Source organism: Dasypus novemcinctus, chromosome 21, assembly GCF_030445035.2.
Source record: "Dasypus novemcinctus isolate mDasNov1 chromosome 21, mDasNov1.1.hap2, whole genome shotgun sequence".
Classification (NCBI taxonomy): domain Eukaryota; kingdom Metazoa; phylum Chordata; class Mammalia; order Cingulata; family Dasypodidae; genus Dasypus; species Dasypus novemcinctus.
The window spans coordinates 20,151,688-20,176,549 of NC_080693.1; the positions used below are offsets into that span (position 1 = coordinate 20,151,688).

General features: G+C 42.7%; 1 protein-coding gene and 1 pseudogene across 4 annotated transcripts in view; both read right to left on the bottom strand.

Annotated features, from left to right (window-relative positions):
* ARHGAP44 (Rho GTPase activating protein 44) overlaps positions 1–24,862 on the bottom strand; it is a 205,449-nt gene that overhangs the window by 134,596 nt on the left and 45,991 nt on the right. The gene's annotated exons all lie outside the window — the stretch shown is intronic.
* Positions 20,023–20,591, bottom strand: LOC139437195 (glycoprotein-N-acetylgalactosamine 3-beta-galactosyltransferase 1 pseudogene; annotated as a pseudogene).

Here is a 24,862-nt window from a genome sequence, read left to right on the forward strand (position 1 = left end):
GTAGCCAACAGCTTCAGCTAAGTTCCCAGGTGACATCCAGCACAGACTGACAGGTGAGTAAGCAAGTCTTCTGATGATTCCAGCCTCTGTGTGTGAACTATTATAGCTCTCTGCCCAAACAATAGGTTCATGAGGAAAATAAATGTTACTGCTATTTTAAGACACCAGCTTTGGGATGGTCTGTTACAAGGCACAAGAACCAAAACAGCCACTGTGCTTCTCCAGAGGAAATTAGGAAACATGCACTCAGACCACGATCTCCCTAGAATCCTCCAGGATTTATACTTTGATGTGGAATTTTCATAGTTTTCAAGGATTCAGTGCTGTCTCTAAATCTTCCCTTCATCTTAAGGATGGCTTTGAGAAGATTCTAGAAACATCTACCTTGGTACTCAGACAACTGTCAGAGGTAAAATGGGAGGAAATTAGCATAATACAATAACTTTATTTTATAAAAATACATTTAGCTAACGAAGACAAGCTAAATGTTATGTCAGTTTTCAGATTGAGACTTTCAAATATCTTGAGTTATCTCAGTGAACGACATGAGAATTTATAAATTTCAGGAAAAAATACTCTTAGGTGAATCCACTTAACTAGGTTAAAGAATTTCAGAAATGTGGTTGTAATGGGATTAGCAAAGAGAAGTCCTTAGTTCTCACTGGGCTTTTTCAAACAAGCTGTCCACTCTCAAGTGAAGCTGTTAGTTTCCGTGGGCCTCAGTTCCCTCATCTGTTAAATGAGGAAATTAGGCTCAATGACCTTTAAAAGGATCCTGACAGTTCAATCATTCAGCAGAAGCTTCATGAATATTCATAAGTAGATACCAAAAACACACCATCCACCCAACCCCATCATTTCACTGATGAATGAACTGATGAGAATTTAAGCAGTTAATGGGAAAGTGAGAAATTAGGATCCAGGGGAAAAGAAGAAATATAATTTCCATCACTGGAACAATATGCCCTGATGAAATTCTACTCATGACATATAAATGGAGATATCCTCAATATAAAGCTATACCCTATACTCTAAAGAGAAATAAAAGTTGGCTTCACCATGCCCCATAGATGTGATCCTCGTTACCAGTGAAGGTTGCCGTTAGTTGATTGACTCAAAGACTGAAAAGCCTGACGTTAGAGGGGGCTTCAGTGGTTCCACCAACATCATCAAGACGTGGCCTCATTCCCCACATGTCTTAGGTCTGCGTTCTTTTGTGTGGGCTCCATTCTTTGGCAGACCATCCCCTCAGAGTTACAATACGGCTGCCAGCAGCTCCATGTTTAAAGGCTGTCTTCTCAGAAATCCCAACAGAAAGAGATTGTTCTTCAACATTCCCAGCCAAAGTCCCATTAACGGATCTCACCAGCTGGGTGACAGAACAATGGATCCTCCCAAAGATGTCTCCCTCCCAATCCCCAGAGCCTGTTTCTCTGCTACCGTACATGGCAGAAAGAACTTTGCAATGTAATTAAGGATGCTGAGATGAGAAAATTACCTTGGATTATCTAAGTGGACCCACTGTAATTCAAGTGTCTTTAAAGGTGGGACAGGAGGCAGAAAAAGAACTAAGAGGGAGATGTGACTACAGAAGGAGCTCAGAGTAACATGATGTGAGAAGGACTCAACCCACTGGCTTTGCCGCCCGAGCAAGGGAGCCTAAGGAAATGTGGGCGCCCTCTGGAAGCTAGAAGAGGCAAGGAAACTCATTCCCCACAGAGGCTCCAGAAAGGAATGCAGACCTGCTGACACCTTAATTTCAGCCCAGTGAGACCCGTGTCAGAAGTCTAGCCTCTAGAGCTGTAAGATGATAAATTTCTGTTGCTTTAAAAGCCACTACCTTTGTGGTCATTTATTACAGCAGCAACAGGATTCACTGGCTCAGTTTGATTCACCTGCTGTGCCTGAAAAATGATTCTGGCCAGACCCACATCACCTCCCACCCCTAAATTTGAGGATGAGATGAGGCCCACTTATACCACGTGTGGACTAAGAGTGGAGAACACACAGTTCCTTGAAGAAAATCAGAGGGTTGCAACCAGAAGAAAGGGGGATGGAAAATAAACAAGAAAAAGAAGAAGATATCCAGTCTACATGAGGACAAACGGGGGTGGGGCCAGAGAAACCCTGACCAGATCACTAAGATACTGGAAGTGCTGGAAAGAAAACTTAGGCTACAGGTATAACATTCCGATGTTGCTTTTCTCCAGAGGTCACATTTTTGCAAGAAAGAAGACAACAGGCTCATGCTTGGATAGCGTTGAATAACTGGAAAGTCTTTTGACAAGTGACAAGAGTTTATTTTGCAAACGCTAGAGAGAATTCATTTATCAGGAAGCTTGTTAACCCAATCAGAAATCTTTAAAGTGTAAACTGGAGGGAAGAGAAGGGAAAAATAGCCATATAATACTGCACAAACTGGAAAATGTAGACGATAGTAGGTTGGGCTCAATGAGAAAAGGAACAATGGGAAATCTCAGCAGGTACTGAGAGAACAGCAGAGAAGAGTCAGGGAACAACCACAGGCTCTGGGTTCTAATCCAAAATATGGGTATTGTAAAGCAACCTCGGAATTTTAATCAAAGTGAGGATGAGGATATGATCTCTGTCTCTGAGTAGACCTGATGGGATACTGGATTTAGGCCTGCAAGAGGAAGGCAGATCGTCCATTCGAGGATGTAAAAGAAGCTCTATCCCTTGATGTTCTCTATCTTTGTTCATCCCAACTTGCCCTTCTTTGCTACTTCCCTGGTAAAACCCAAAAGGCCAAGATCAGACTGATGGAAAAAGGATGCAGGAGGGCTGCTTTAGTCTGAGTCTGATGCTCTGGGTAGAAAAGGAATCCGTGTTTGTCTAAAGACCAGCCAACCTCGTCACCATCCCTGGCCAGCAATGGGCTGGTTTTCCAGGCCTGACCTCCTGCCCAATGCCCTCTCGGCACTGGAGGTGACAGTCGATGGCTAGGTCTGGATAGGAGATTTCAGATGGCTAGGTCTGGATAGGAGATTTCAGTCCCATCACAGCTCACGGAGGACAGAGCAGTTAAAGGAAGGGAACTGGATATGGCCCCCGCACACATGATCTCTGTATTTGGCTGACATGGGTGCTTTTAGACTAGCAGAATTGGTCAGAACTGACCATTCCATAGGATTTCTGTGCCTATACATTTGGCATAAGACTTAGCACTGTTCCTCCTTCCAAGCTGGAATAAATGATGGCATCTCAAAATACATACGAGCAGGAACCTACCAGGTCCCAAGGATAAGTAATGTTAGTAACAAAAAGACAAACAGTTGAAGTGGCAGCAAATCCCCAACCCAGAAGGCCAGTGACACAGTGACCTTATCACAGTGACCCTAGCTCCAAAAGCAAACCTTGTCCAAAATCGGATATCATCTGCCACAAGACCTGGTGATACTTACTAAATAAATCTACCTTAAGTCCCCTTTGGAAAGAAATACAACGAACAACGAAAGCAAGTCAAGTTTGTCGGCAGACATGAACCCAAGTGATATATTTAGGGTCTGAGCAATACAGAACCAAGTAAAAGAACGAGATGGAATTAACCCAAGTGTCCATCAACAGATGAAAGGATAAACTCAGTGTGGTATATAGTCACACAATGGAATAATATTCATCCATAGAAAAGAACAATGTTCTGATAAATGCTACAACATGGATGAGCCTTAAAAACTTACACTAAGTGAAATAAGCCAGACACAGAAAGATACATATTGCACAACTCCACATATATGAAATATCTTGAATAAGCAAATTCATAGAGACAGAAAGTAGACTACATGATATCAGGGTCTGGGGCCAGTAGGGGGAGAGGGGTAGGAAGTTATAGCTTAATGTGTAGAGTTCTTGTTTTGGATGATGGAAAAATTTTATATGCAAGGTGATGATAATAGCACAACCCTGTGAATGTAATTAATGCCCCTGAATTATACAGTTAAAAAAGGCTAACATGGCAAATTTTGTAACATTACTTTTTTTTTTTAAGATGGGGAAGAAGGATAAAGTTTCCTTTTCTGATGGGGCTATATTCACATTTTCTCAAGTTCCTGTGCCCAAGTGAGGTGTTGACTTGAGGATTTTCGGTAGTTCGTTCCTGCCCCCTCGCAATGTCAGGAAGTGATAACTAAACTACCGCAATTAAACATTCAATCCTTTGGTAGGTTAACACTTTATCCTTCCTTTCCATGAAGATGGCGCCGAAAGCTAAGAAGGAAGCCCCTGCACCTCCCAAAACCGAAGCCAAAGCAAAGGTTTTGAAACCCAGCGAGGCAGTACTGAAAGGCGTCCACAGCCACAAAAAACCCCAGAAGATCAGAACGTCACCCACCTTCCAGCAGCCTAAGATGCTCGGAAGACAGCCCAAACAGCCTCGGAAGAGCGCCCCCGGGAGAAACAATGTTGGCCACTATGCCATCAAGTTCCCCCTGACCACAGGGTCAGCCACACAGAAGAGGGAAGACAAGAAACACATCCGTCCTCACTGTGGATGTCAAGGCCAACAAGCACCAGATCAAACTGGCTGTGAAGAAGCTCCACGACCTTGGCGTGGCCAAGGTCAACAGGCCTGGTGGAGGAGGAGTGTGTTCCACTGCCTCCTGCCTACGGTGCTCTGAAAGCTGCTAACGAAACCGGGATCACCTAAACTGCATCCAGCTGGCTAATTCCAAATATAAGTTATTTGACCATTAAAAAATAAAACACTTTATCCTTGATTAGACTTCATCTGCCACTTGGGCCTGTGCATGAGGATTTAATCAGATCCTGGCATAAGAGCAAGCGTCCATGAGAAGGGGCAGGAAGGGGATTAAAAAGGGCGAGAAGCAGATTACAAAGGGTTGTGGTCTGCATTAGGATTTAAACGTGGCTCTCCCCTTAAGTAGCCATATGGCATGAGGTTCAGAGGAGCAAGGCAATTTTTTGATAAGAAGTGGGTGAAGTAGGATATGCTTGAAAAAAGTATATTCATTATCTTTCTAACTGTATGTTATTTTCAGAATGCAAATTACAGAAAGCAAATTTCAAAATCTGTGGAAGGCACAGGGCTCCGTAGAAAATGGACCAAAAAACGCATTGTCATGAGAAGCATTGGCTGGAAGCCACCAAAACAAACAAGCATCTGATCAGAGTATTAAAACTTGACATTCATCTAACTTTCAGGACTACCCCAAAAGGTAAGGACTATTAATAACATCATCAAATCGATAGGGAAATTGAGGTTTACTGAGCTTACGTTAATTTGCCCAACACCACCAGGCAAATTATGAACCCAGTCAAACCCAAAGCCTCCTTGCTTAACCCCTGAGACAGAACAGTTTTAAGAAGTTCTGCGATGTTGGCAATCTCCCAAGGCACCTTCCAAATAAAAACTTCCATAGTGGAAGATAGTGAGGAGGAGAGTGCAAAAATAAACTTCACCCACTTCACAATTGCTTAGGGCTAGCTCTGGATGGATTTCTAAATATAGGCTTACTACTTTTTAAAAATAGCAGAAAATCATAGCTCTCAGGCTACCTGCAGGGCAGAAGAGTGTGCCTGTATCTGCCCAACAGATTCCTAGTTCCATCTGCCCTAAAATCTCTGGAAGCAGTCACCCAGCGTACAATGTGACAATCCAATCCCTGCAGCCCGAATTCAACTAGTCTGGGAGGATAGATGGCCAATTAAGATCCTCATGGGTTTTACAACGGGAGAGGACAGTCCACTGGGGCAGGGCTGTAAGGCTTACGTGCAGGGATGGAAGCGGTGAGGACAGAGAAGGCCGGGGTGGCAGGGAGGGTGGATTCTCGGGGAAGCAGAGCAGCTTTGGCTCCCAATGGCTCATCTCCCGTTGCTGTGACACCTGGCGACACTCAGGATTTGGCATCTTGGAGCTGGCCTGCTGGGCCTTACAGTAAGCTAACCTTTTCCTAATGCAGCGTGGGGGATTTTTGTTTTGATTTGCCTCTTGCAATCTAGGGTCGCGCCCAGAGCTCCACCACAAGTAAGGTCTATTTATACACATGCATTCTCTCTCTTCAAAGCCTTATTATATCTGCACACTGTCACTTATATTTCTGTGTTAAGAGTGAAAATAGCTTCTATTTAATAAAGTCCCATTGGGCTTGCTAGGACTATGTTAGATACTGCCTCACACAAGCGTTTCCCAAGTCTTCAGCATCGAAGGGCCCCTGAATCGGCCTTCTGAGCACAGAGACCCCCAATTTTAAACAAATGTTAATAAGCAGTCCAAGCACATATGGGATTGACAATGCACAAAATTGGCTCAATTGATTATTCAATAAATGGGGTTGGAACAATTCAATATCTACTCGGAAATATTCCATCCCTTGGACCACATGGAAAAAGAAATATCCCATGGATTAAATAGTTGTAAAAAATAAAATCATAAAAATGAAGACAATTTATAATCATATGTTGAGATAGGCCTTTCCAGGCAGGATCCAAATTCAGAAATCATAATGAAAATAGGCAAGACTTCACAACACAGATTTCTTAAAACTCCTACGTTACAAAAGACATAATACATGACAAATGACAGGAGAAAATACGTGCAACATACACAGTGAAGGACTAATTTCTCTTCTAGTTTTAAAATATATGGTAAAATGTAAAAGACTGATGCTGAGCTGATCCCTTGCTGCTTAACCACAAGCCTCTTCCCCAGACCATCCCTAACGTCTACCCTTCTTACTCTTTTTCTATATCCTATATACATACATATACAGACAATACACATATATATGCATGTACACAGACACATTATTTCTTTTTACATAATTGACCTGATACTGTCTTCACTACTCTGTGCCTTGCTTTCTGCCACACAGCCTTTCTTAGAGCTCTTTCAATGCATCTATATATAGGTCTACCTCACTTTCTTTACCAGCTGCATTACTGGATACCACTGATTGCATCACCATGTATTTAATCCTTTTCAGAGAGATATTTGTTTTCTAGTGTTTCACTGATAAAAACAATGGACCCAACCACATGTTGTATGTTTATCTTTGTATATATGTTATCATCATATTATCAAATAGAAAAACCTTATGTAATGATCTGTAGACGGTATTACCACGACTTTGTTTTAAAAAAAAAAATCACATGCACGTACATACATATTTAGGGGAAAAAACTGGAATAAAATAAAACATACCAAAATTGTTATTGATGGAAACAAACTGATAATTGGACTGAGTGACATGTAGTCGTCATACCCTTCTGGGTTTTACAGTTTCTCAAAGATGAACACTAGACTTTAATCACCAGAAAAAATTCATTGCTGTATGAGCTAATAAATTCTGAATGACGGCATAAAGGCATCACTCTCAGAATACAACAATGATTTCAATCACCCAGAAAAGACAGGTTCAAGTCCTAATCTGCATTCCTCTGGGTGTGAACCCAGGTGGACAGGAATCACCATAACACGCAGACCCTGGAGAAAGCGAGCCCTGCTCATACCTGGATGATGGACGTCTAGCCTTTAAACCACCAGCCGACAAATTCGTGTTAAGCCAACACACCACGTGATATTGGTCATATCAGCTCTGGCAAACTAAGACTTTATCCTAGGAACCCTCCCTCTCCTGAAGGGAAAATGAGGCAGCAGCCCTACTGGTAGGATTGTGGAGGACTTAAAAGTCATTATGTTAAAATTATGCGAACAGTGGAGTCCGACTGGTTGGTCCCTCTTCGTCTGGTTTAATCAGAGTTGCCATCCAACACTGCTCCTCTCACCTCTCAACTCCAAAATGTCACGCCCCCCACCCCAACCCCTCTAGAAACAGTCTAGCCTCCTTGGTCTCTCCTATGCTCTGTAGCTAACTGGGATATCAACAGCTGCAACAGGACACCTGGGAGATGATGCTTAACCACTATTTAACTTGCAGACAATAAAAAAGCAAGATGGTGCTTGGGACATAATAAGTACCCAGCATTTGAGTGATGAGTCAGGAGATCTGGCTTGTTAATGGCAGTTTGGCAAAGATCATTATGCTGGAGCATCACGGGCTTGGGGGTCTAACTTCCCCCTTGGGGCTTCCTGCAAGTAGGGAGGACTTCACCTTGGGCAAGCAAAATAAGAAGCCAGGCTCACCAAACATCCTTCTGTAATATCCCGGGTGGGTCCCATTACCGTCAACTCCCTCCCAGGTCTCTCTACCCCCAGACATTTGCTTCCTAAACTCCCATGCAGGGGTACAGTGAGCTATGGGCAAAGAGAAATGCTGACTTCCCCCTGCTCCTGATCAGCCAGCAGTGCTAATTCTCCTCGCACGCTCTGCCTGCAGGAAGCTGTTTGAAGCCTCCGCCTCCTTCTGCAAGCCCCCGTCCTCCCCTGCCACTCTCCATCTGGACCGAGGCCATCTGGTAAAAGCTCCTGCCTGCCTGCTTGTCGCCACTGTGACACGCTGGCTTCTAAACCCAGCCTCTCACCCTTGCTGCGCTCAGAGGGCGTGCCACCTCTCCATTCTGCTCCCTGCCATGCCAAGCCATAGAGCAGCCCCAAGAGTGCCAGGAGGGTGGCAGGCTTTCGGGAACCTGAGGCATGACTGTTACAGACCAGAGGGAAACAGTGGCCCAAGGAAGGAGAAGTCAGGCAAGGATGAGCCGGGACCAGGACACATGGAAACACGGCAATTAGGACAAGATGTGGGCGGGGAGCAGGCAGTGGGAGGCAGGGCCGCCGGAGAGAAGAGAAGAGAAGAGCGGGCTGCACAACGCTCAGGTGTGGCAGCTCAGGTGAGCAGGAGAACAGGTTCGCGGTCGATAACCGAGGATAACCGAGGAAAGCCGAGCTGATGCTCTGCCTTGTCTCGGGGGAATTTTATACACAGGGGATTTGGGAAACTGAGAACATTTGACTGACACGAGGGATGGAAGGGTCATGGAGAAAAGCAGTTCTTGGCATGGCCCCCGGTGCTGGCCTGCTGCTTTGAGCCAGCTGGTTCTTCCTCACATGCCGTAACATCCTCCCCGCCACCGCCGAATCCCTGCCTCGCATTTACATAGTTCTGTTCTGTTTTTGCCAAACTTTTCGCATGAGCCACGCACACCTCCATTTTCTCAACATTCGTTCAATTTTCATCCTGCTCTACTCTCTGTCAACAGTCTCATCTCATCTGCCCCCACCCTGCGACAGCTCCCTGGGCTTTTCCACCGCCTCTAGGTCCACTGGGGCTTCACACGCTGCTGTGAACACAGTCGGTGCCTGAAACTACCTACCAGACGAAGCAACATTCTCCTTCAGATGCAGGATATTTTTCTCTGTTTTGTAGTACAGTTTTTTTCCCCCTAAAAAAAAAATTAAACCCAACTTTGGAATCTCTATTAGTTTCTCCCTTAAAAAAAAAAAAACAAATACTCTATTTGGGACAAAGGAAAAATTTTGGTAATGGATGGTGGTGATGGTGGCACAAACTGTGAACGTAATTAACAGCACTGAATTGTCTATCTGAATGTGGTTAAAAGGTATATGTTATTAGGTTGCTTAGGTGGTGCTGGAAAAAAATTTTTTTTGAAAAATTCATGAAACTGCACAACACAATGAACCCTAAGTTAAACCACAGATTATAGTTAATAGTACAGTTACAAATTGTGCTTTCATCAATTGTGACAAATGTTCCACACCAATGCAAGGTGTTAATAACAGGGTGGTATATGGGAACCCTGTATTTTATGCATGATTGTTACACTGTAAATCCATAACTTCTCTAATAAAAACAAAACAAAATCCTAAAAACAAAAAGCCAAATAGCAAAGAAGAAAATAAATCATAAAGACAATATATACATTAGGAGGAATTAACCGAAGCTAATACATAACTTCTTTGAAAAAGTCATAAAATAGACAAACTAGCAAAACTAATCAAGAAAGACCAAGCATAGGCAAAAACAACAAATACTGTGAACGAAACTTTTTTAAAATTTCTAGAAACATGTAACTTACCAAAATTGATTTTAAAATAAAATCTTAAAAACTGAATACTCAAGGGTGACATATACTTCTTCAAAATTATAAATCTATCCCCACAATATGACCCCTCCATAAGATAAAGCAAATCAATTTCCCAGGAAAAAAAGGTCTTACAAGCAAGTTACACCTAAATTCAAGGGACAACCCATGACAATCGTCTATAAACTACTCCAAAGAACAAAGTAGGGCAAATATCCAACTCCTTTTCATACTCTTGGAACCAAAGTCAATTAAAGATGGGAGAAAGAAATTAAGGGAGCAAGCCCACTTTTATAAATATTGAATTTCAGCAGGGTACCTTGTTACTCCATTAAAATTATATGCCCCAGCTCCCCTTTGACGTAGATGTGGCCAACGAGATGTAGACAAAAGTATGCACCACTTGATTTCTGGAAAAGTTTTCTCATATGCAGGAGTCGAGACATAGCCACCTTATATTTTCTTCTATTTAGAAAGTAGGGTTGATGGCCTGGGGATGGTGGGACACTATGGGGAAGGCCTGTAACGAAGCTGTGAGTTCCTGTGGCAGCTTGATATGGTTTATGGGTTCCAAAAATAGATATTATGTTTGTAAACTGGTCTGCTCCTCTGGGCATATTAGATTATATTGGATTCGGAGGTTTCACTTACACTTGATTAAATAATGAAGAAGGCTTTGATTGGGCCACATCAGTAGGACGTTGCATCCCCGCCCCCTTGGTGGGCAGGGACTCTGAGAAACCACACCGCAGAGATGGGCGTGTAGTTTGAATGCTGGAGCCCGAGAAGTAAGCACAAAGAGAAGCAGAGAGAAGGCTCGATTAGACAAGGGAGAGGCCGTGGGAAGAGAGAGGAGCCATTTGCCTGAGAGTCTACAGCTGGCCTTGTGGAGCTACCAAAGCAACTGAGCCCAGGGAGAAACAAGCCCCAGAAAGAGAGGAGCCCAGGAAGCCTGGACCCTCCCAGACGTTGGCAGCCGTCTTGCTCCAACACACAGCAGCAGACTTTGGTGAGGGAAGTAACTTACGCTTTATGGCTTGGTATCTGTAAGCTTCTACCCCAAATAAATACCCTTTATAAAAGCCAACCGATTTCTGGTATTTTGCATCAGCACCCCGTTGGCTGACTAATACATTTCCCCATACCATGCAGAGACTGCCTACCTTCTAGACCTTTCTGTACATGAAAAATAAACGTCTGTCTTTTTCAAGGCTTCTGTTTTGTTGAAAGCATTATCTTTTGGGATTTTTCTGTTATAAGCAACACAAGCTAATTCCAACTGGGCTGACTGACCTTGGGAGGGCAGGAGAGAGATGGTTTAGGGCCATACATGGCCCTAAAAAGTGGCCCAGAAGAGCCCTAAAAGGTGGGAGCCAAGGAGTCAAGGTTCTGCTACCCTGACATCCACAGACCCACCCGGGGTCACTTGACGGTGATGCCTGCACAGTACAGAACAAGGGACTCTACAGATCACCGCACCCAGCCTTCTCATTCTACAGAGAAGAGCCCAAATGTTGACAAAAGGTGATGCAACTGCCCAAAGACCAAGCATGGCCATGATATCCGGTTTTCCTCATTCTCACGTCGGTCTTAAGACTCTCCTGTTAAATGAAGGATTCTGGATGCTTAGAAGGAGCATCCACCTTTAGCCAGACAACCATTCATTCACTCACCAAATATTTACTAAGCCCCTCTCACGTGCTGGGAACAGTCCTCGGCCCCTGGGACACGGCAGTGAACGCCTGGTCCCTGTGCTCGCACAGCTCTTTGGGCACTCGTCCTGGCCTTTAGGGGTGACCCCTTGACGAGGAGCAAGTCCCAGTGGTTCCAGGGAGCTGGCAGAGGCTCCCAGGCTGGGTGGAGGAGGGGACTCTTCCTAGAGCCCCGGAGCCCTCCCTTCTCTCCTGCTAGTGGTGACGGGGGTCGATGGGAAGATCTTCTCCAGAGCATGAAAAGCCCCTGGCCCTCTCCTGACCTCTACCCATGGATACGCGTGGATTCAGGGGAAAGGAAAACAGCCTGACACACGAGAAGGCAAAGTACTTCCCATGGGTCAAAGAAATGACCCATGGACGATTAATATATGTGAACATATTAACATAAAGTGGTCTCGGCTCTTCATCAGCCAGCTCTGGGATCTTGAACAATTCATTCTTCTCTCTGGGCTCTCATGCCCTTACCTGTGAAATGGAGTCTAGTGGGAAGATGCTGAGTGTTCTTGGCTCTAAAACTCGATTGTTCTCTATCTATATTCAATCTATCCCTTGATAAATCTGTACACGTCAGTGGCATTCATCCTTGGCAAGCTCACCAACTTCTTTCATAGCAGGCAAAAAGTGAATCTGGTGCCCTTGCATGGAAGCATAAGGAAAATGTGAATGCTCTCTTGTGAGCCATTTTTTCAGTCTTGCACAAAATGAACATTTCCATGACAGACCAACTGAATCATCATCACAGAATCACTGGCTCCAACAACTATTTCCTGGACAACTATGTCATGCTCAGCCATCCAACATGAAATGCTGCTTGAAAAACAGCAAGCAAAGTTACAAATGAGAAAATGCTGCATTATCTTTTATAATAAGCACCACCATACTTTTGGACCCAAAGGAAATCAGTATTTTAGAAAGCCAATAATTAACAAATACTGTTGGACCTTAACGTCAGGACCAGTTCAGGACTGGGTTTGGGCAATTCTCACCGATTAGCAAGAGCAGAATGAATTGGGGTCAGACCCATCCAAGGTAAAGATACTAAAGTCACACCAAGCAAAGGACAAAACTCGGAGGGAAAGACCAGGTTACTTGACTCACGTCAGAAGCAGGGAGATCAGGTTCCAGGTAGCAATCACCATTCAAACAGAAACAGAACATCACATTCAGATTAACAAGCCAAACTGAGTTAGAGACACACTTAAGAGTGTCAGACACGGAAAGCACCAAAGCCCAGGCTCCCGGACTGGTGCAGGATCAGGCTGGTAATGAGGGGGGCTGGAAAGAACAGAGAGAAAAGCACAGGGAAAAGCTAAAGGTTAGGCTCCATACCTCTGTTCACCCAAAAAGCCAGCGTGCGATGCAGACTATGAAACGTTCCCGCACACACACGCAGACCCCAGGAAAAGAGCTCTAATACGCAGCACGCATCCTCATTGTGACATAAAAGATCCTTTTTTAATGTGTCCTGTAGCTAGGATACAGTCAACATTTATTTTGATAAAAACGACTTTGTGTCCCTTCTGAGAACATACGATACGCCAAGTAAGAAACGGCCTCTGCCTTCAAGGTGCTTCGAATCTAGGAAAGATGAGGCACACCAGGGATTTCAGAGGTGTGTAAGGGCTGAGTCACAGGTTTACACAAATGCTAACAACGTGCAAGATTAACACGGCGATCAATTGCCAGAAGTCTCTTCTGACTTAAATAAATGCAGGCTTTGGCAAGAATTACAGGAAGCATATATTAGCAGGAATATCTGAAGCATACTTTTTCGTACCCAATCAACAAATTTAATAAAAAGTGAGAAATGAGTGGGTTGACGCTGACAGCATGGTTGAAGTGGCACATAGTGTTACTGTGCAGAAATAACAAATTATTTCAAAGACTGGAACTTGACACACATACAAACACACACACAAGGCAGTAAAGAAGGTCCCAGGAGAGATGGCAACTTGAAAAAAAATGGCATTTCTACCCTTTGATTCAAAGTTATTATTATTCGGTTTTTTTTCTCTTCTCTTTCCCCGCCCCCCCTTGTCTGCTCTCTGTCCATTCCCTGTGTGTTCTTCTGTGTCCAGCAATCTGTCTCTTTGTTGCGTCATCTTGCTACATCAGCTTTCCCTGTGGAGCACCACTCCTGGGCAGGCTGTGCTTTTTTTGCATGGGGCGGCTCTCCTTGAGGGGCACACTCCTTGGGCATGAGGTTCTCCTACACGGAGGACACCCCTGCATGGCACAGTACTCCTTGCATGCATCAGCACTGCACGTGGGCCAGCTCACCACACGGGTCAGGAGGTTCTGGGTTTGAACACTGGGCCTCCCATGTGGTAGGTGGATGCTCTATAAGTAGAGCCAAATCCACTTCCTTATTATTAGTTTTTTGAGGTAAAGGGGCCAGGGACTGAGCCCAGGACCTTGTGCACAGGAAGCAGGCACTCAACCACTGAGCTATACCACCCTCCGAGGTGGTTTTTTCATTTGTTTGTTTTTAGGAACCAGGGATGGAACCCAGGACCTCCTACATGGGAAGCAGGCGCTCAACCACTTGAGCTACATCCACTCCCCCAAAGTTATTATTTATATTACATGTTACAGAAATATATCTATGCCCTACTTCATGAAATAACACTCTCTCCTCCCACCTCAAGAGTTTCCCAGACCAAGCACATGGTCAAGCTCAGTCAAAAGAAAGAATGAGAATCACCAACGGAAACTCACTCCTCCACACCTAGGTGTGTTCCTCTGGGTTGTTTGTTGCTGTTCTTTGTTTTCTTTCCTGTTCCGTTCCAATTATTTGGTAAAACAAGCTATTGGCATGCTGGGGTACCCTGCATGACATACGGTGCAACTTCCCCACTGGGCTGTCCTCATTGGCTGGCTAATCCGCATTGCAAAACCCACTTTGTAGCAAATCAGTCTGAACCATTATCCCTAATTATTATTTTAAAGAATTTACCAAGCCATGCTATACCAGGTGGAGCTAAAAAGGATGTAATTTGGAGAGTAGTGAAACAAAATAACATGGCCTGCCACTGCACCCACTCTGTCAGCACTGGTTACTTAATGGGTTAACTTTAAGTAACCTCAAGCTGCCCTTAGAAGTTTTGGTTCCTCTCCAGCCCCAGAAAAATTTTGCTCTGAATGACATAAAATCATTTAAAGCTACTTTGTAGCATAAGTCAACATTATGATTGATGTGCAGTAAAGATGAATTTTAACTGCCTAGTTAAAGAAACTAAGTAAACATCATAAAAGTGTTCCCAGTTGAACAAATCTTGCTCTTTTCACTAACTCTAATATCTCCTTTGCTTCTCCATTTAGCACCATGCATGGCATCAGGACAGATACGATGGCATTTGAAGACATCTCAGATTTTCAAAATGTAACCAGGAACAATGCACAAATTAATTTCCACTTCTACTCCTTGGACAGGCATTTTTCCAGTCTCAACTGGTCACAAATTTAGCATAATGTTATTCCAAAAGGGACTGTTTAATACACTGTAACACATTTGAGTAACAGAATACCACACAGTCCTAAAAAAGAAGAATGATGCCCCTACATGGGCTAATATACTTAAGTATGTACAGACATACTTAAGCACGTACATGTGGACACGCTTGTCAGAAAGGGGGAAAGAGCACAGACACACACAATGGTGTGTGCAGCAGAAGTGTCTTGGGTATCCCTGTAGCTAACTGCTAAAGGTGGTTGTTTCTGGGAAGGGATGTGTGGGAAGATCTAGAGTAAGAGAAATGCTTAAATTTTTAATTTTCACTGTTAAAAATTTACCGTGATTATGTATTTGTTTCTTAAATTAAAAAGTTAATTTTTTAAAAATGGGAAATATTTTAACTAATATCTAAGTGGATCTAAGTCTGTATCCTATAAGTTGAGTTTCCAAGTGTCCTTAATATCATCCATCCATTTCCTCAGAAGTAACACTTCTCTCCCTACAACATGACCCCTGATAACAAGGACGAAAAACCAAGGTTTAAAACAAGGTCAAAAGTTCTCATTATAAGATAACATTAGACATGTTTTCTTAAATAGATTTTTTAATCCAGGAACTTTGTCTTATATTTATTTTCTATCACCCTGAGAACCTTAAATCTTGCAGTTAGGACATCTGCTGAACTGAGAGGAGAGGTTCAGTAGAATTACTGAGCTAAGTGTTGTATGGGGGCGGGGTTGGGGAGGGAGAAGGGAGAGTTTATATATCTGGCATTGGTGGTTGTTAATACAGTTACATGAGGAGTGACAAATCCCAGCCCCAGTCCTCCCAGGTAAAGATAAAAATCCTGTGACTCATCAGATACTTACAGGAAGCATTAACCAATTTAGTTAATCAGTACTTATTGAGAGCCTATTCTATGCAAAGATTTAGAGGTACAGAGGATAAAGTGATAAGACAGCCAGGACCTTGCCCTCAGGGGTTTATGTTCTAGCAGGGAGAGGCGGATGCTTAACAAGGAAACAAATACAAGAGAATATCGGAGTGCTAAAGCTATGATAATGTTAGGTCGTAGGGAACAGTAACTTAGGGTAAGTGGGGTGTCTCTGAGAGTCACGGAGGGTTTCTTTAGATGGCAATCTCCTGTATCTTCGGTAGACCCAACAAGATTCAGAACTGAACAGAAGCCCTTAATTAGGAGTGAACTTGGACTAGAATGAAGGGACTTGGTGTTGTCTGACTGCTGGGAAATCTTGTAAAAGTCCACATAAACTCTACTTCTGGTAAAGGTGAAATAACTCCAGTGAGACCACCCTTCCCACAGATACCAACGACAGACTCCAGAGATACCAACTATAAACTCCAGAAAAAAAATAAAAATACCTGCAGGCAATGGAGAATGACCAAAGCAGGTAGGAACTACAGAGGAATAATTTGACACTTGAAAGAAGGGGAGGGAATTGTGTGCATTTCCCATTTTGTCACTTTTTGCTTAAGGGCAGGCTAGAATCTGTACCATAAAAGAGCAGTTAGGGAAGCCAATGTGGCTCAACCAGTTGGGCTCCCGTCTACCATATAGGAGGTCCAGGGTTCAATGCCCAGGGCCTCCTGGTGAGAGCAAGCTGGCCCATGCAGAGAGCTGGCCGACGCGGAGAGCTGGCCCATGCAGAGTGCCAGCCCACACGGAAATGCGGCCCTGCTCAGGAGTGCCGCCCTGCATGGGAATGCCGCCCCGCACAGGAGTGCCAGCCAACACTGAGAGCTGGCACAGCAAGATGATGCAATAAGAGACACAGAGGAGAGAAAATTAGAAGACGTAGCAGAACAGGGAGCTGAGGTGGCACAAGAGAGTCACTGCCTCTTTCCCACTCCGGAAGTTCCCAAGATTAGTTCCCGGAGCTGCCTAATGAGAATACAAACAGACACAGAAGAACACACAGTGAATGGACAGAGAAAACAGACAATGTGGGGAACGGGGGGAGGCGGGGCAGAAATAAAATTTATTTTAGTCTTAAAAAGGGGTAGTTAAAGCATGACAGAAACATACTGTTCTTGAAGAATCAGAGAACAGAGTCCAAGGCTAGCCCAGGAGCTGAAAAGGAAAGAATCACAGCAGGGTTGCCCCAAATCTTAGTATAGAAACTCTGTCCAAATTTCTGGCCGACCCCTGAACTACAAATACACACAGAGTAGACTCAAAAAGCCCAGCTAAGGATAAATAAGCTAAATAGAAATTTCAGCTGCTACTCACTAAGGGAAGACAGAGTCTTGAGTTCAAATGGTCAAGGCTGCCTAATAAAACAAAAAGTAATCAACATTCTTCAGGAGAATAGTAGAGCATCTATAGTAGCTAGAATGTGTCATTCATAAAACCCAGGATGCAAACTAAAATTACTAGATGTAAGAAACAGGAAAGCATAGCCCAATTCAAGAGAAAAGGTAATCAATTGAAATTAATCAAGCAACGAACAAGATACTGGAATTAGCAGATAAGGAGTTTAAAGTAGCTATTATAACCATGCTCAAAGATATAAAGGAAAAAATGAGTATGATGAAGGAACAAAGAGCAACTATCAACAGAGAACAAGGGCTATGGTGGATGCTATAGAGCTGAGGAGGAAAGCAGGGAAGTCTGGAGAGGTCAACGAAGGCAGAAAGCAGCGGCCAGTTCTCAAGGAGGCAGGAAAACTGGTTAGGGTTAGACACAGGGAAGCCAAGTCACAGCATAACCTCCCATCAGCAGCAGCAGTGCTTGGGGAGGAGGAGCATTCCAATGTTCTTTGTCACAGACACAGCATTTATTTTCACAACCCTTCCATGATAGGCAGCTGCTGAAACATGGGGGCTGGGGCAAAGAGAACGATCTGAACAGGATAAACAGAGAATCCCCCTCTCCTCCAACCTCAGCATGTAAGAACTGCTGCTTCTGCAAGTCTTGGGACAATATTCTGCCTTTCTGCAACTGGGGTGACGAGGGTGATAAGAAGCCTGGGTGGGCCTGCAGGATGACGTGTGTTAGGGTGTTAAATGGAATATAGCCACACACTATTTTGCACTTCATTGTCACTTGCTAAGGGTTTAATATTCATTAATTCCCAACTACTGTTACACTGGGAATAATGCTTTTTCTAGACCTATTCTAAGACTCTGCCTTGTTTTTCTGTCCTCAGAGATGGGCATTCGGGTTTAGTGAGCACTGCATGCTACCCAGACTGGCTAAGCCAGTGGTTCTCAAAGTATGGTTCGCTGATCTGCAGCATCAGCATCACCAAAGAACTTGCTAGGAACATAACTTATTGGGTCCCATCCCAGACTTACTAATCAGAAACTGTGGGGGTAGAGCTCAGCAATCTAAGTTGGAGAACCATGGCTCCCTACTGGTGTTCTAAGCCTTGGTTGCATATGAATCACCAGAGGAGATTTTAAAATCCAAATGCCCAGGCTGCACCACAGACTCAGGGATCAGTGTCTGTAAAGCTCCCCAGGTGACTCTGACGTTCAGCCAAGGCTGAGCACCATGGCTGCACACACACCCTGTGTCCTCCATACCTCAGAAACCAGGCAGAATTGCTTGTTTCCCTCAACTGGTTATGCTCTCTCAAACCTCCTTGGCTTTGTTCACACTATACCCTCTACCCTCCTCCTCCAATGTGTTCAAAGAGATGTTCCTGTCAAATTTGCAAAAGAACAATTTTCGATAATTCTCTTTCTTAAAGCAGACCCCCAAATCCTTTAAACTTCAGACCTAGAAAAAGTGAGTTGGCCTCAATTAGTTTCATTCTTAAAATAAGGAAAGTGTGGCTCAGAGAGGAAGTAGAAGAAGTGAAAACGGGGCCTGATGTGTCCCCCCAAAGCCCATGTTTTGAAGAAGAATCGAATGGTCATTGATTCCTCGCCCTGAGCGATTACTCCCAAGGCAAATTTCCTCTACTGCACTTTGGCCCAAGTTTACTTTCCCAAGTACAGTTTGCTGTTGTCCCAGTCTGTTCTTTTATGTCAAGTGGAAAAGGCACCCCTTCCTCAAGAAGAGTTATTTTAACATTAGTTTATATTTGCCTGGGAGAGAGTTCTGGAACCCTGGAGGACTGCAGAGCTGTGCCCGATCCCTCATTCCTTGACCGCTGGAGATGCACCTACACTGCCTGCTACACATATGCACAGTGATGGTCTATGGCCCACAATGTAACACTACTTACCAGATACCACTCCATCTAACGATATCAGCATCTAGTTCATCTCCTTGTTATCCACAAAGTCATTGCAAAGTCACCTGTCAAAAGCCATCCACATTCACCAGGTCTATCATCAGGTGCCCACATTTATAGGTCCAGTGACCTGATTTTTTTTTAAATTTCAAATATGGTTTTATTAATGCACTTTAGAAAAAGCACCATTCATATGCCATTTTGGGGGGTTGCTTCATTAATGTCACACTGTAAATACAAACTCACAAACAACACTGAGTGACAATATTTCCTTCTTAAATTTTCCTTAAGGCAGATCTTTTTATTACTGTGTTACTAACATGGCACAGTTCTAGAAATTTAACTGTTTTTTGTTTCTCAGGGACAATAACACATGGGGTCAGGAATAAGAAAAAAAAAAAAGTCTTTTTTCTAGTCCCTCTACCTGGCCACCATTTTAAAAACAAATTCTTCATATATATATAAACACACATATATGTATATTACTGTAGCAAAAATACATTTTAACAGACTTCACAGCTTATTTAAAGCTTTATGTTACAGTTCTTCATATGAAAGATTTCTAGTATGGAATATACATTTAGAAAGAATTCTTCATGGGATTCCAGTGTTCTAGACTGGAAAGGCAGAAGTCCTTCTTCAGAGCAATGTCATATATTTTACCTCTGTTCGTTTATGTTTTTAATTCAGGGTTTTCTAATTTTACTTTTAAATCATCATTTTTGTATGTTTCACTTATTTCCATTAATATGTTCTCGGGTAAGGCAGGTCGATATCTGTATAAATAACCACACAGGCAATGATGATAAACAAGGTATTCTAACTTACACACAGTTAGAGGGTTCAATGTAATGAAGAGAAATTGCAAGATCAGAAAGGCATCCGGGACTCTCTACAGGAAGATAATAGTTATAGTTCTAGTACCAAAAGGTTTTGGGTAGATAAACTTTGATTAAGTGGTGTTTGGGTATAAAGAGGTGAAAAGTTTCCTTTCTAGTGGTATCTCTGGAATCTCCCGCCTCTAATTTATAACTTCCAGGCATCTCCCCAGTGCTAAGTCTTCAAAGGAGGAACTGTGTATACATTTGCCAATTTTAAATGCATCAACAAATCTCTTCAAGGCTTCCTTGGTCAATAGCCTGCTCCTCCACTCATGTTGCCTATAGGGCTTAAATCTTCTCCCAAAGTAAATGGTTTTTCAGGATCATATTTTGAAAGAAGCTATCACAAATTGTCCAGCATTTTGCTTAGGAGTTGAGTCAGGCATATCAATCAACTATACATTAAAAAATTTACTCTCTTTAAAAATAGTTCATAACTCATTCCATGAGGCCAACATCGCCCTGACAAACATTGCCCTGACGTCAAAAGCTAGATAAATACACCATAAGAAAAGAAAATTACAGACCAATATCCCCTACAAATAGTAGTACAAAAATCCTTAACAAAATATAAGCAAGACAAATCCCATTGTACATTAAAAAGATTATACTCCATGATCAAGTGGAGTCTACCATAGGAATGCAAGGATGGTTCAACCTAAGAAAATGGGAGTGGGAATGGAGTCTGTGAGAAGAGTGGGCAATGGAGCAGGTGTACGTCAGTGGTTGAGCACCTGCTTCACATATATGAGGTCCAGGGTTCAATACCTAGTACCTCCTAAAAAACAAGCAAACAAAAACCTCATGGAATAAGAACAGTGGGCAGAGGAGAGCTGTAACCTCAGGGGTCTCCTGAAGTATGGTATGGTTGGGGTGCCATTGCACACAAAAGGGAGGTATATTCATGCCATGGGCATCATCGTGGGTTAATGTAATAGATGGGCATGGGGTTTTCTCCTAGGACTCCATAAGTTGGCCAGGAAACCCAAAATTAACTTGTCTACCTATGCCCTCTCGCAGGTTAATTTATGCCTATGACAGTAACCACGTTCCCTTACATGTAGCACCTTAAGCAATGTGCAAACTATAGTCCTCTGCACTAAGCAGGACCCCACTTCTTCTCTTACCCACCCCCTGACCAGGATGAACCACTCCCATACCTCTCCTCCCTCAACCCTCTTGGCTCTCCAGGCCAGATACTACTTGTTCCTATAATCAGGGAAGAGGAGGAGGTGGCCTGGGGCACAAATTGGTACCCCAAGAAAACAGGGTACAGAGAGAGCAACCAAAGGGCTAATGAGATGAAGAGGGTAACCAAATGGTAGAAAAAATAAGTGCTTCTTTGACCTTGGCTCCCCAGATCAGTACCCCAAGTGAGATCTAAAGGGCTCTTGAGTTATTGATTGTGTTCATATTTTGTAATTCCTTCTATTTTATTTTTTAAAGATTTGTTTTTTTTATTTGTTTCTCTCCCCTCCCCTCCCCGCCCCAGTTGTCTGTTCTCTGTGTCCATTTTTTGCGTGTTCTTCTTTGTCTGCTTCTGTTGTCAGTGGCATGGGAATCTGTGTCTCTTTTTGTTGCGTCATCTTGCTGCATCAGCTCTCTGTGTGTGCAGCGCCATTCTTGGGCAGGCTGCACTTTCTTTTGCACTGGGTAGCTCTCCTTACAGGGCACACTCCTTGAGCATGTGGCTCCCCTACTCAGGGGCACCCCTGCGTGGCAGGGCACTCCTTGTGCGCATCAGCACTGCACATGGGCCAGCTCCACACGGGTCAAGGAGGCCGGGGGTTTGAACTGCAGACCTCCCATGTGGTAGGTGGATACCCTATCCATTGGGCCAAGTCCACTTCCCTGTAATTCCTTTTAAATCCAAGGATCAAAATAAAACCACAGTGGTAAAACCACTGTGACCAAGATAAGAATATGGACCTTTGGGCTACAATAAACTGCTTACTTTGCCTAATCACATGCATACTCCCAAAGTGAACAAGTGAGGAGCATTTGTATCAAGTTGCCTGAACAAAGAGAAAGGTTATTAAAATGAATAAATTTTTAGATTGGAAATGTAGAATAAAATATGTTTATTATTAAACTTTCTGATGACCACAAATCTCAATACTGAAACTCTAAATCACAAAAGATTAACTAAGCAATCACATTTTAATAAATATTGAAATAGCAAATATTCAAATGGGAGCTTTATAATTAAGTACTAGGAGCTGGAGTGAATGTAACTGAAAATTTTATAATTTAGAAAATAAACATTTAAGCGGGTATGATGGTAGCTGTTTTCCTCTCCTTTTCATGTCAGTCTTTATCTAGGTCACAGAACAAAACTAACATATTATTTGCTTAAATGTGTCAAAGCCTGACCTGTTTTATTTCTGGATTAATCTCTAAGTGTATTTGGAAATAAAAACTACCTGTGTGAAGATGAGGTATATTTTGGGAACAGAAGAGAAGCCAGAAGTAAAAATAATAATAATAATGTGCTCATAATTTAACATACTGACTTCTTCATACCTTAACAAAAAACACTTTAAGCCTAGGGTCATTGGTGATGAAATACCTCCACTAAGTCTTTGCAGGCTTCTGCTCATCTGGTTTGAAAAACTCTAAAGTGGAGTATAATCCAGCAAAGAATCTACAAATAATTCCCAGCAAGTTCAGACATGGAAATAATAAAAGATATCTGGGACCAAGTCTCATCAGTGTAAGTAAAAGAACATACTAACCTACAGCATTTCATTGTGTGAAGGATGAAAGGCTGCTTAAAGTAATTCAACAAGAGATAATTTTAAACAAATTGGATTCACTACTAATCCACTACTAACAAAGCTCACACGATAGGACAAAGGACACGAGGGTGACAGAGGAGAAAATCAGACCCAGCTGAAAGAGGCACCACTTCCAAGAGCTACAGGCATTCCACAGGGACAGACATAATGCCAAGAAGCATGGACAACAGTCCTCAGCTTTGAAAAAGGAAACTGCTGCTTTTATTAAAGGTAAACTCCTGGGAAGGACTGGGCCACAACAAATGGCCAGTCTTTAAATGTGTCAGCTTTTCAACTATTTGATCAACAGTAGATCTTTTTGCTGCTGTCATTCCACTACATAAAATTCTCACAGGACACAGTCAAAGAAGGTCTAGTGGAAAGGAAATACAGGAAATTATCTGGATATGTAAAACTAGTTTTCAAAACTGGAGTTGGGAAGGAGGGGGTGAACAAGTTTCCCATATCCTCTGAACCACAAATTCAGAAAGAATCCCAAGGAGGTCTGTAGCAGTTTGATATAATTGACAAATTCCAAAAAGAAATATTGGATTATGTTTGTAAACTAGTCTTTTCCTCTGGGCATATTAGATATATTGGATTCAGAGGTTTACTTGATTAAATAATGATTAAGGCTTTGATTGGGCCACATCAGTAGGACGTTTCACTCACGGAGAAAACAACATGGCAAAGAGTAAGCTGGAGTTTTTGAGCTGGAACCCTGGCAAGTAAGCACACAGAGGAGCTTACAAAGTAAAATTGAGTTCCTATAATTTATTCTTACTTTTCTCAAGCTAGTTCCCAGTCACTACTGCTTCCTTTTCTAAATTTCCACAAGGCAAACTCCCCCTTAATCATTTGCCCTAGAATCCTGCTTGGGATTTGATTCAGGCATACCCATCAACGACACATTTAAAACAGACCCCTTTATTTAAACAACAAAAAAACTGGCATGACTTGACTCATCTCTGCTCTTCCAGTATTTGTGTCATTAGCCACAAGATCTTATAAATTACCAACCACTGCTAGCATCTGGACTAGGCCAGGTGACAATGGTAAAAACAGCAAATGTTCTCTTACAAAATCTGAATCTTTAACTCCAAATCACCAATGTTCATTTTTCCATTTTATGTCAGAAGATGACTCTTCTCCAGACAAGGAAGACAAAAAGTAATTGAGGAATTTCAATTTCTCCTTTTTATTCACCAATTTATCAAGCCCCAGAAATTGAGTTATCCTTTCTAATTGTTCATCATGAAGCCCAGAAACTGACATTTCTTATTCTTTATCTTCTCTGAAAATGACCCAAAATACACACACACACACACACACACACACACCCCACCCCCCGCCTGAGCTTGAGATTTATTGGTAAGCCCTCTCACCTGGGCTTTAGACTGTCAATTAAATTCATACTGATTGACACCACTTGCACATTTACACCACCATTGAAAATCACTCTCCCTGGTTTGAATATGTCCTTTCTAAATTAAATATGACAAACACTAGTCTCTCAAACTACAAAGGTTTCTATGGGATGTTCTTCTTTCTCCAGATCACACCAAATCTCTTTCTTACACAGGATTATTTGGGACTACTGAAAATTGCATTTTGTTTCTCAGACCTTTCCAACCCTCTTAACAAGCCTGCCTTTTAGTCTCCTTAGCAACCAAATCCTTGAAATATTTAAAAGCATTTAAACTAGCAATGATTTTAAAAATTATCCTTTTAAAACTGAATATACTAATTCGGATTGTGCAATGAAACGAAATTACACACCATGTACTTATGTGATTACTAGTAGAGGGATGCTACCATTAAATTGGAAATGAAAAAGAATGTATTTGAAGTTTCC